Consider the following 12,336-nt stretch of genomic DNA (forward strand, 5'->3'; position numbering starts at 1 on the left):
AAAAGTCAGCTCCAATACACTTAAAACCATATAAATAAGCCACAGAAGTTTTGGGATTCTGTTCTGTGGACCGATGAATCAAAACGGAAACTTTTTAACCCAATGGATGAGCGGTATGTCTGGAGGATTATGCATACGCTAAAAAGAACACTCTGCATACAGCATAGTGGTGGCTTGGTGATGCTCTGGGGCCACTTCACATCCTGTGGCACTGGAAACCTTCAGTGTGTGGAAGGCAAGATGGATTAATTATTAATTAATTGTTAAGTATCAGGAAATCCTAGAAGAAAACATCATGCCGTCTGTAAGGAAACTGAAGCTTTGGTGTCATTGGACCTTCCAACAATGATCCCAACCATTCCTCAAATTCCACTAAAGCTTGTTTGCAGAATAAGTCCTGGAAAATTCTACAGTGGCCATCACAGTCACGTGACTTGAACCTCATAGAAAATCTCTGATGGGATTTGAGCAGCACACAAAGCCAAGAATATTACGGAACACGGGGCCATTGCTCATGAGCAATGGGCTAAGATTCCTCAGGAACACTGCCAGAAGCTGGTGTCTGGCTATGCATCTCGTTTGCAGCAGGTCATAACTGCAAAAGGGTGCTCTTCTAAGTACTAAAAACGCTTGCCATGAAAAGGTTGAATAATTTTGAGACTGGAGAAGTCCATATAAGTTGCATTTTCAGTTGAATTTGGAGAAACTACTTGAAGCATTGATTGTGTAAAGCTATTTCAATTGCTTTTGTTTGATTTGTTCGTTGCAAACAGCTGAATGTTGACAATAAACCTTATTTTCAATGGGAGTTGAATAATTTTGATTACAACTGTATACTTGTCCATAAACAGATAAGTAGAATCTATCAAAATTCAAGTTTAGAAATGTATTTTTTTGTTGTTGTGAAGTTAATGGCTTAATGAGGGACACACATTTAAAAACATATGAAAGTAATTTCCGTGCTCTTAGAATACAGCTAGATGCAAGTAACTGAAAGTAAGTTTTATTTTAGTTTGTGACACTCCTTCAAATCTGTTTATCATAATGGTAATGAGTCTTTAAATTTAAATCAAAACTTGGGATGAAGCCCGGTTGAAGCTTCATCCCAAGTTGTTCTTGTTTTAGCAGGAATCCGAGGCACAGCTATTTTTAGCACATACGATTTTTACCCATGAAATCTTATAACTTTTCAGTTTCAAGTATTGTGAGTGTCTACAAAAAATGATAAAGGAAAGAGTTGTCCACAATCTCAGACACTGAGGATGTGAGTTTTCAAAGGGATTTTAGCCTCCCGACCAGAGTCAACCAAAATATCACACAGAGGGAGTTACAGCACACTGTGAAATGTTGCCAATCCACTTGACATTATGAAACAAATCGTGGACTCCACAGGGTAGGTTTAATAGAATTTAGTTTATTTTGAAACAAGGAAAAGACAAAAAATGCAATGTTTTTGAGATCTATATAACGTATTAGGAGCAATTGGTATAGTTTACACGTAGTTCGTGTTGAGGGACTGGCAGGTTTATTCACTAAATAGGGAATTTGAAGTGAATTTAAAGGGACATGCTTCACTTTGCGACGTCTTATTGAAAAGTTTTAGTTTTGAGTAAGACCGCTGCCTCACACTGCAGGCTGAAAAAGCAGGTAAATATGATTTACCCAATTTTTTATTGCAATTCACAAATGTTTTAATCAGTAATGATAACCTATCATTAGATACATGAAAGAACAGAATAAAGAATTAGAAGAAAGGGTGAGATCGAAAGAGTAGCGATAGGGAGAGAGGTGGGGTGGGTGGTATATTGAGAATAGAACCTTTAATGTGAAGTCCTCGGACATTGTTCAGACTTGGCCGTAGAAATCTGGTATGTTTTTCCTTGGCTGGGGAAGGATGGGGGCTGCAATAGCAGCACACACGTATATTGGGATATTTCTAGTTTCCTCAGTGTGGAGGGTTAGATCCATGTTAGTATTATTTCCTTGTCATCTATATGGTAAAAAGGGAGACTATTAACAGAGATATATGATGATGGGAGAAAATATAAACCTTTTGGGAAACCCTAATGGGTATGTTGATACATATATTTATTTCATGTTTTTTGATATTCCTGTTTCCTCACCTTCAAGATAGCCCAAGACTTCTTTTTCTATTTTGTTTCTTTTACTAGCTTCATGAGTCACCTAATAAATAAATGCTCGGTCTTCATATTCCCTTACTATACGTTCTAGATTTCGTGCTCCCTACTTTTGAAAATGTTTTATATTCAACATTTAATCTTTTGTAATTAATGATAAATTCAGTTTTTTTTTTTATTATTGGATCTCCCTGGACCTTTTGGACATGTTGCTACAGTACTCTGATCATTGTTTGTTGGTTTATGCCTTGTTACCACCACCTTTGATCTTCCTTTTTTTTAATGCAACCTCTTAATATTTGATATAATAGTTTTTGCATTTTTACGATTAGACATTATTCTGATGGTCACAATTTGTTACTAATTTCCTTATTTATGTCAAATCATTAAATAATTCAAATAAAGAATAAAAACATTAACGTAATAAAAGCTGTGGCTGTTACCATATTTTAGTTCTTTGTTTAATGTTCATTGTTAAAATATATTTTTTTGAGCATGCTGAATTTATGCAATGCCCATGGGCGCGATGGTGGACACTAGCATTTCCAACCCCATTATTAATTTGTACATAACCCACACACATTTAGCCTGAGACATGGCGGGTGAGAGGCATAAGAGATGGTAAACCTTTCTTATACCAATATAGGGGTCATATTGAACTCAACAGGCATTATTTTTTCTCTCTCTCTCTCTCACTTTCTTTTTTTTTTTTTTTTTTAATATTTTTACTGTGGTGGCTGGCTAGCGGGTATGCCATCACCGGATTAACTCTCATGTCACCAAGTATTTTATAATTAGATGCCCATTGACTAGAAGTGTTGCCAACAAGTAACTAGTCAGGATTTTTAATTCCAAACCATGACACAAATAATATGGTTCATCCTTTGCGATATGTTTTTGTCCATATTCCGTTTCGGAGATTGTTGGCCACCTAAAACCAAATGCACAAGTCTGAAATCTTTGCATACTTTTGGTACTTAATGTTTAGTGAAATTGAAGCAACCGTTTCAGGCTAAAAAAAAGAAAAATCACTATTTAGAAGTTATATCTCCAATGAAAACATTTATTAATGCATGTTGGCATTGACGCTATATCTAACAAAAAAAAAAAGTCCTTCCCTTTTTCTCAATCATATATTTCCTCAGCACAGTCTTTCAGCCTGTGCAAGGGAATTGGCCGGTCACCAGATTCTCATTGAGAACCATCTTATTCTCAGCCATAAGCATGCATGTGCTGTGACAGGTAGCTAAAGAGGATCCTGGAGCCATGGGGGATCAGGAAAAGGAAGACTCAGGAACCATGGACCTCTAGGATCAATGAGCCCTGTAGATGCGTGCTCATACAGTCTTAATATTTTACTTGGCGGAGGCAGTGACAGGCACGCTCTATCAGTGGATCTAACAAGAGAAAGCAAACCTCCCTGAGTGTTTGACTGACAGTCGAGGAGGCATTTATTATTCTTTTAAATATATATTTTATTAAAGAGAGATTTTTATAATAACAAAAATAACTTTTACAATGAAAAAGAAAATACCACATATGTTATACATAAAAATAATAAATATCAGTGTATCCAGTCCTTATGCAAATCAATGATGAAAGTATTGAACAGGCACTTTATAGTCAATTTTCATTGTTATAACATACTGGTATGAATAAACTATACAATTAAATTGCAATGCTAATGAGTACAGATATTCCTCACTCACCGACCGGGTTCCGTTCTTACGACCTGGTCGTAAAACAAATAGGTCGGTAAGTGAGGTCTATGTTCGGGGAAATTTCCCGAACATAGATTAGATGGATTCCCTGCTCTGGTGCATTTTTCTATGTTCAGGGAAATTTCTCCGAACATAGATTAGAGGAATTCCCTGCTAATTTCCCCGAACATAGAAAAACACACCAGAGCAGGGAATCTATCTAATCTATATTCGGGGGAAAGTCCCCTAAACATAGACCAGGCAGGGAATCCATCTAATCTATGTTCGGGGAAAAATCCCCGAACATAGACCAGCTCTCTAACATGGGGAATCCCTTGAATCCCCATGCTAGAGAGCTGTTCGTAAGTGCCATCCGTCGTAAAACAGGTCATAAAGTGACGACCACCTGTAAAAGAAAAATTGGAAAGGGCGGGGGGGCGGGGGGGACAAAGGAAGAAGAAAAACTAAAAAGGGGAAGGGGAGTGCATCCATCCACAATAAGTTTGTTCAACATACATTCTAATGACTATAACCAATTCTAGTATACATAACATGACACAACAATACCTAGTTCAGATAGTCTCGTAATAGAATACATTTTTTTGCTGTCAAACTATTTTCCAAATAAATTCCTTTATATAAGCAATCAAAACCTGTATTTTCTTTTAATCTATTATTCTATTTATAAAATTGCAGATTTCATAACGATATGGACACTTTTAGAAAGTTCAATTAAAATGGGATGCTAGAAAAACAAAGTATTTCAGGCTGAAGTGCTTAATGTGTGGAGAGGTCTTTTAAGTATTTTCTAGATTTCTGTTTCAAGATATGTGGTCTGACATGTGTGTGCATGCAAGTGTATTTATAGCATCAGCTGTCTATCCAGCTTCTTTACAGAAACTACCGTGGAAGAAATGGTATGCAATTATTATATTAACCATCGTGAAATGCTTAACTGTGCACTCCCCAGCATTTTATATCCTTGTACATATTTGCCTTCCCTCTCTCTAAAATGTTTTCTTTGTAATTTTGCAAAACCTCTTTTCATTTTTTCACGTCATCTCTGCCCCAGCCATTTTTTTGTCTGCCATCTTTATTTTCAGCCTTTATGCCCTCCAGTACAATATTATTTTCCTTCTATATTTGTATTGTGCTTTCTTTCCTCTGCCATTTATTTATATCCCAGTCTGTCTTTCAAACTCGTACAAAACAAAGTTTGTCTCGTAATAAGTGCTGAATAAGTCACAAAGGTATTATGTCAATAAAATAAATCGGTTGAAATGGAAAGCATGATGATAAAATGAAATATTCTACACTAGAGATTATATGGAATCCGAGGCATGTAATGTGTAAATAGAAGAAACAGCAGTAAATTGTAAAAGATGCAGAAATAACCTTCTATACAAAGGGGAAAAAACCCATCACCCCCTTCCCCCTCCCCAAAAAAAGACCATTTCAACATATCTGATAATTGTGTTTGGTGATCCATGTGGTGTTGCTGGAAGCATGGCAGTAAATCTTTCTTATCACATTTTTTGTATATTTTTATCATTTCAATTTTTTACAATAACAGCATTATTTTCTAAAGTGTTTGGAATTACAATTTTGCCAGATGTGGCGAAAGCCACCAACGTAAAAGCGTGGTCTATTGGGAGTTTGTGTTTTGAAATCCTGATAACAAGGAATAGAAAGTGCATATACATTGTGCATTTTCTAGAAGGCATGCCTGCCCACACATCTCGATTTATATAACTCCCAATGTTGCGATGATTTACCATGTTGTCCCAGGTTTTACCTAGGGATGGTCGAAATCCACAAATCACGTTCTACCTTGCTGGAGTTCGAAGTAGAAATTAAGTTCAGAGGTAGATACATTCTCCTGGCAGGTGACAATTCTTCAATTCTCCAATGTACTATCACTGTCCTTTCCATTAAACAATTTTGTGATCCATTTTTAATGTGGTACTATAATACTATCCATGTATATAAGATATTTTATTGTGCGATAATACAATACAAAAATTGCTAGGTCGCAAAGAGCATAAAAAATGTGTTGTGTTTTTTTGCTTTGTTTTGTGCCAATTTTCTTCCTTCTTTCTTAAATTTCCATCTCCCTTAGCTTGAATTTTGTGTGGATTCAGGTACCATAACCTTCCTACAGCCTTTTAATACAAAAAGAGCTCTAGAGGTCAACTTGTGTTTCCCCAATCATATGAAACTTTTAGTGGTACTTTTCAGCTACTTCATATACTGGTATTCAAAAATACAAGACATTTGAATACTGTATGGTTTGATATATCTGTATTGTTACTGTAACTGTTATTTTTCGTTTACATACATAATTTATGTGCATCAGATTTTATTATACTATATTATTGCATAATGCACCTTTTCAATAAATGCTAAATGAGGAAAAAAAAATATTCTGAACTTAATGGTAGCGTATATGTTTGTGTTAACAGGCTAAATGTCTTTGATGTTCTATTAAACTGCTTTCCATTATATTTGTAACACAGTGACAGGGTGGAAATAATCTTCTGAATGAACACAGAGTGGCAAGAGTTTTTAATAGACAATAACCAATGTTACCTTGCCATGCCCCAGTGTTAGCCATCAGGATAGGTTAGGTTTTCAAACAGCCAGCTATATAAATGAAGAAGAAGAAAAATAACAATTGTTGAATAAATTAGGTAATATGACTGTATTTGTGGAAGATAAATAACCAAATAATTGGTTTTATTAGTAGCGCAAAGTCTCAAATAGTGTGTAATAATTAATAGGAAAATAATTATGTCATAGAGATTAAAACAGCTTGCATTAGTCCTCATGAGGCTGAATGACATCAATGTGGCCCGTGTGAAGGATGACTGATGGAAAATCCAGTTTAAACAGGCCGTCAAATAATACTGGTGAAAAAAGTATTATATGCCATTTGCATCTGCGCAAGAACATGGCGCCCAGTTATTTGTAGGCATTAAAAAGTCTCCAACAAATCACCAGTGACATTTATAAAACTTTTTTTGTTTTTTTGTTATAACATGATACTTTACCTTGTTGCTGCAACACAAGCTGAAATGAGACGGATGTCATCTATCCAGACACAGCTTAAGCTAATGGAACCGACTTCTTAGAACCTCAGTTGGGTGGAGTCTTTATAGAACTTGATGTCCACATGGAAATTTCTGTAGTCTTCGAAAACACCTTACCCCAGGCTTTATATTATCACACTGTGGATTTTGTAACCAAGATATTTTCTCTTTGAATATATTGCTTTTAACAATCTGTATTTTCTGTATTTTTGCCAAGTAACTGCTCATAATCTGTAGCCAACTGAGAAGATACTTTGATGAGCTCCAAAAATATTGCCACATGGGATCCAGTTGTTTTTTTCATGATTTTACCTCTCTCATCTATATATTTTAATACACCATCTCAGTGCATTGTGACTTTTTTTTTTCCACACTTGGTCTATGTGCTTTTTAATGCTGCAAAATATTTTTTGTCCTTCTTTCACTCTTAACTTCTATACCACCTACAATTAGTGTTAGTTATACACTATGGATCAAAAATTGTTACTGATCTATTTTTCCTAAATGGTTTTATATAAAAACTTTTCAATAGAAATGTCTGTCGTTGTCCATCTGGATGCCAATACGTTGGATGTGGTCTCCAATGTTTTTGAAATCGAATCGCGTTTGAAATATCAAATTCAGTTTTTCATAATGTCACAACTGTAATAGTGTAATAGACTATATCTTCTCTCCACAATACAATGTGTGCATTCTGAAAACATTTGGCTCCTTAAGAATTCAAAGTAGTTAGAGCAGTGATATAATGTCAGTACCTTAGAGCTAGGTAACCAATGGTTGAATCCCAATTAGACATCATCAAGTGTCCTTGGGCAGGAAACCTAATGATATATATCCTCCTACATTAAAATCCTCATAGATTATAAACTTGAGAATGGCCTTTTATACCTCTAAAGATCCCATGTCTTTAATTGTAAAATTCCTTCGAATATGTTGGTGCTCTACAACTATATAAATGATGATAAGAAAAGGTACCATAGAAGGATGGTGACATACATTCATTTTTCACTTAATTCATGAGTGATTTTAGAGCACTTTTTGCCACATTAATTATAAATATTGCCCAGAGAGAAGTCCTTTGGGACATTATGCAAGGAGTGTAATTCTTTTCTCTCTGTGGTGTCATGTTTATAATTTGATGGGTTTTTTTTTCACTTTACTATTACACATGGACCATAGAGTGAAACATATTTCTGAGATTCTGTTATATGGACTTTGCATATAATTTAAAGATATATGCTTAGCACCATAACAGCTACAGCACACCGTAGTGCCTGTGGTTCCAAGAGTCCACTAGCACTGACCAAAGGGTGTACCCATCCTTCCAGTCTGAGCTGGTATGGTAAAGCTCAAATTTGTACTTCATTATCATACGAACTCGGGACATTATTATTAATTGGCAAGGGTGCTCAGGGAGACTGTATGTAATGGAATTTGTGAAATGCATCTTATCTTTTTGTAGTTGTATATCTCATTTCATATTCAAAATTAGTTTTCTGAAACAATTATGAATTAGAAGATCCTTTCAGAAAATGTTCATATAGTAGGGGTGCACACTGCCAACATGTATGCTATCATATGTAATGCCTTGAGCTACTATATATCTGTGCTACTATCAGCACTACCTTTAAAGGTATAATCATGGTCATCTATCATTTGACATTTTCTGACATCATCTGTGTCTATCCAGTGTTGTGCACCATAAAACTGGTTGAGCTAAATGGGTAGTCCCCTGGATGTCTTAGCAGGAGAGGTATGATGTAAAAAAAGTGGAATAGTTTGGTTATTAAGGTCAATTTACCACTTTCAACCTTCCCTACAAAGATTTATGAAGTTCAGACTACATTCCATGTTCCCCATACACAGATTTGGAAAGGGTAGTATAATATTGTGCGAGCAATGCAGACTTAAGCATGTATTGTTCACATTCTAAATGTTTAATATATATGAAATTTTGTTAATGCTGATTCATTACATTGTCACAAAACAAACTATGCGTGGGCTATAAAAGCAGCATGCTGCACAGGGAATTTAAATAAAATAAATGTAGAACTTATTGTGTTATGTTACCAGTGGATAATTTAAGGCTTAAGTTGCCATAGATATGTCCCTTAAACATACAAATGATTTGCTGTTATTCAGTTGATTACAAAGAATGGAAGAAAGTCTATATTAAATTGGAATTAAAATGACACACCTGGGGCTATCACTGCAAAGAATGGAAAAATGTTTGTAAAATATGTGTAGGTGGGAATTATGTTCAATAATTTCGATGAACTAATTTTTTTCCGATTAATCTAAATCTCCCTGTCTGTGTGACCTTCACTAAACTAAAGGGTTGTACTGATAGTAATCAGGTCATCCAATTTTAAACAACAAGACACATGTGGAACTACATGTGTAGAGTAACTCTTTATCAATATGGCACTATTCAAAATAATCTCTTCTAGTGACGATGCATTTGCACCACTGTTGAACCCACTTGTCAAAGCCACTTTGGAAAAAGTATTTAGGGCACTCCTTCAACCAGCGTCATTCACTTCACCTGCATCATCTAAGCATCGCCCCAAAGACTTTCCTTTATTTGACCGAACAAGTGGAAGTTTGAGGGTGCGAGATCGGGGCTGTAAGTTAGATGTGGCACCACTGACCATTCCATTTTTGCAACAACCTGCGACGTTGGCAAAGAAAGGTGAGCTTGTGTGTTTTCGTGGTGTGACTGACTTTTTTCTTTAAGTTTCCAGAGTAATGCAATGTAGTGAACGCTATTCGTTGTTGTCCAACGAATGAGGAAATCAAGCCAATCTGTGCGAATCAAGTTTTCCACCGTGTTTTGGTTTTTATCTATAACTGCTGTCGATTGCCTTTCACAGCATAGTTTGTCTTCAACACTGGTTTTGCCTTCTTTTAACTTTTTCACCCATCTTCGCACATTGCTCACATCAGTTGTTACCTCACCATCCACATTTCTGAACCTTTGCTGGATGTCGGCAGTAGAACAGCCTTCTTTTGTCAAAGAACTCGATGACAGCTCCTTGTTTCTGCTTAACATCCATGGTTGTGCTAAACCTAGAATTACAAAAAACCTTTCAGTCTTGAAGGAGGGTTACTGTGGTGGTGTAAAGACATCACATTTGAGTTAATAGTTTTAAAGCAAATAGCAAGCAGGCATTACTTTCAGAACAACTCTCATACTGGCACTATAGCTTCCCCTTCTGTCAAGGCCCCCTCCCGTAGCACTGAATGGGGTTAATAACCCTTTCAGTCAATTACCTGGGTCCAGCGCCGATGTCCCTCAGTGCTGGATCAGGCACCACCCACGCTCCTCTCCCGCCGACGTCCCCTGGCGGGGGAGACCTAATGTGCATGCGCGGCAATGGCCGCGCTTACATTAGGATATCCCCACAGGAAAGCATTATTCAATGTTTTCCTAGGGGAAAAATCTGACGCTGGAGGTCCTCATGCAGAGCAGGAGGAGGTCCAGCGTCAGATAACAGACCAAAAGTCAGTTTGGATACCGGAAGTCCCTAGATGAGGAGTTAACCCTCAGAGGTAATTTATGAAAACTGCAATTATTACCACTGCAGGGTTAAGGGTGATGGGAGTTTGCACCCAGACCACTTCAATGAGCTGAAGTGGTATGGGTGCATACAGTGTCCCTTTAAGCCTATCCAGAAATGTTCATGAATAGATCAGTGAACATGATTTTGGAAATCTGTACAAACCATCACATCTATTTATTTTATGGCAGGGTCACACGAAGTCTCTTAACCCCTTAAGGACCAAACTTCGGGAATAAAAGGGAATCATGACATGTCACACATGTCATGTGTCCTTAAGGGGTTAAAGCAGTGAATATATAATTTATTGTATTGATAAATTATATATATCCTTGCTTTATAAAATCTTAATGCCATTAAATATATTACTTGCCTTCTATCTAACACCTGAGGCACATCTGTAGCCTACATGCTGCCCTCCTACCTAATTGGCTCTGCTTGGAGTCGTTTTCCCAAGTAGATAGCACCTCCTCTAGAAAAATTTAATGATATCTCGATTACTTCAGTCCAATATTCCTCTGTAACAGGACAAGACAAGGTAGTTGCTGAGACTCAGAGCAAGAGAAGCACTTGTAGAAAAAGTTCTGCTGTTCTTCCACATCACTCAATAAGTGACTAATGTATCTTTTTACATTTAATAAAACATCTATACATTTGCTATCAATTTTGTAAGCACAATATATACATAAAATTAACTTAATAGTAAGCAAGTAAAAATAAAATGTAAAGCAAATACAATGAAAAAAATAAAGAAACAAACACACAAAATAGAAAATGTATAGTTGCATATTGCTACATAATTTTCTATAGGTTACTTTTTTTTGGTTCCGTGCTGTCCTTTGTCTGTATTTTCTATAGGTTACTAATTGTGGCAGCTTGCTTACACAACGCTAGGCTAGCTATTTTTTGTTTTGCTAGCCTTTTCTGTGTAGACATATCAATAGACATACTGCATCCCTCAGACGTGCTTCCTGCCGCCAGAGTCTGGAAGTGTAATTTTTATGGCTGTCAGAAGTCCTGTATTTTGTAAAAATGCAACAGAAAGAAAGACCGTTGTTGGAAAACTTACTGACCAAGTTAAAATGAAAGCTGTATTCATAGTCAACTCATTACTAAGTGTTTTCCTCCATTCAGAACACAGTGCTTTAATTTAAAGTAAAAATAAATTAAAATAAAATAAAAATAATGAAAATATAAGAATAACCTAATGGTATCCCGGCTGTAGACGTTCCGGGACAATACAAGTTAAACACAGGCATTTATGATGACTGTCACATATTTATTTGTTTTTCTGTGAATAATCCTTTATAAAAATTGAGCTGGAATTATGGCATTGATGTTTCTTTAACTAATGAATAATGGAAGAGTGTGTTTCTGGTAGAACCTGTTTTTTAAAGTTATTATAGAAGGTTCAGCCAGATGCAGAATATTTGATGTTGTAGCAGTCTTGCTGTTCTATTTTAAAGTTACCCTTTGATTTCAGACAACTGGGTTTTACCAAAATCTATCATTGCTATGATTCATAATGGTTTATGTACCTTACGGTATAATACTGTATAATTACCTAATCATTTTAGTGATATGTTTAATTATTAACAAGGAGAGATCACTTGCAATATTGATACTTACTAAGATTACAATCTTCAAGGACCATTACCCTTCCCACATTTAGGAAATCACTAGATAGTAGGTAAATAACTTTATGAATCATAAATTCTCCCCAAAGCTCGTTAGTTAAAGGAACACTACACGCACCATAATCACTACAGCTTGCTGTGATTGCTGGGGTGACAGGAGTTGCCCCATTGTAAAGAGTTAAATTGTTTTTGAACTGTTTGGTATCGTATTA

The sequence above is a fragment of the Pelobates fuscus genome, chromosome 8 (genome assembly GCF_036172605.1).
Source record: "Pelobates fuscus isolate aPelFus1 chromosome 8, aPelFus1.pri, whole genome shotgun sequence".
Classification (NCBI taxonomy): domain Eukaryota; kingdom Metazoa; phylum Chordata; class Amphibia; order Anura; family Pelobatidae; genus Pelobates; species Pelobates fuscus.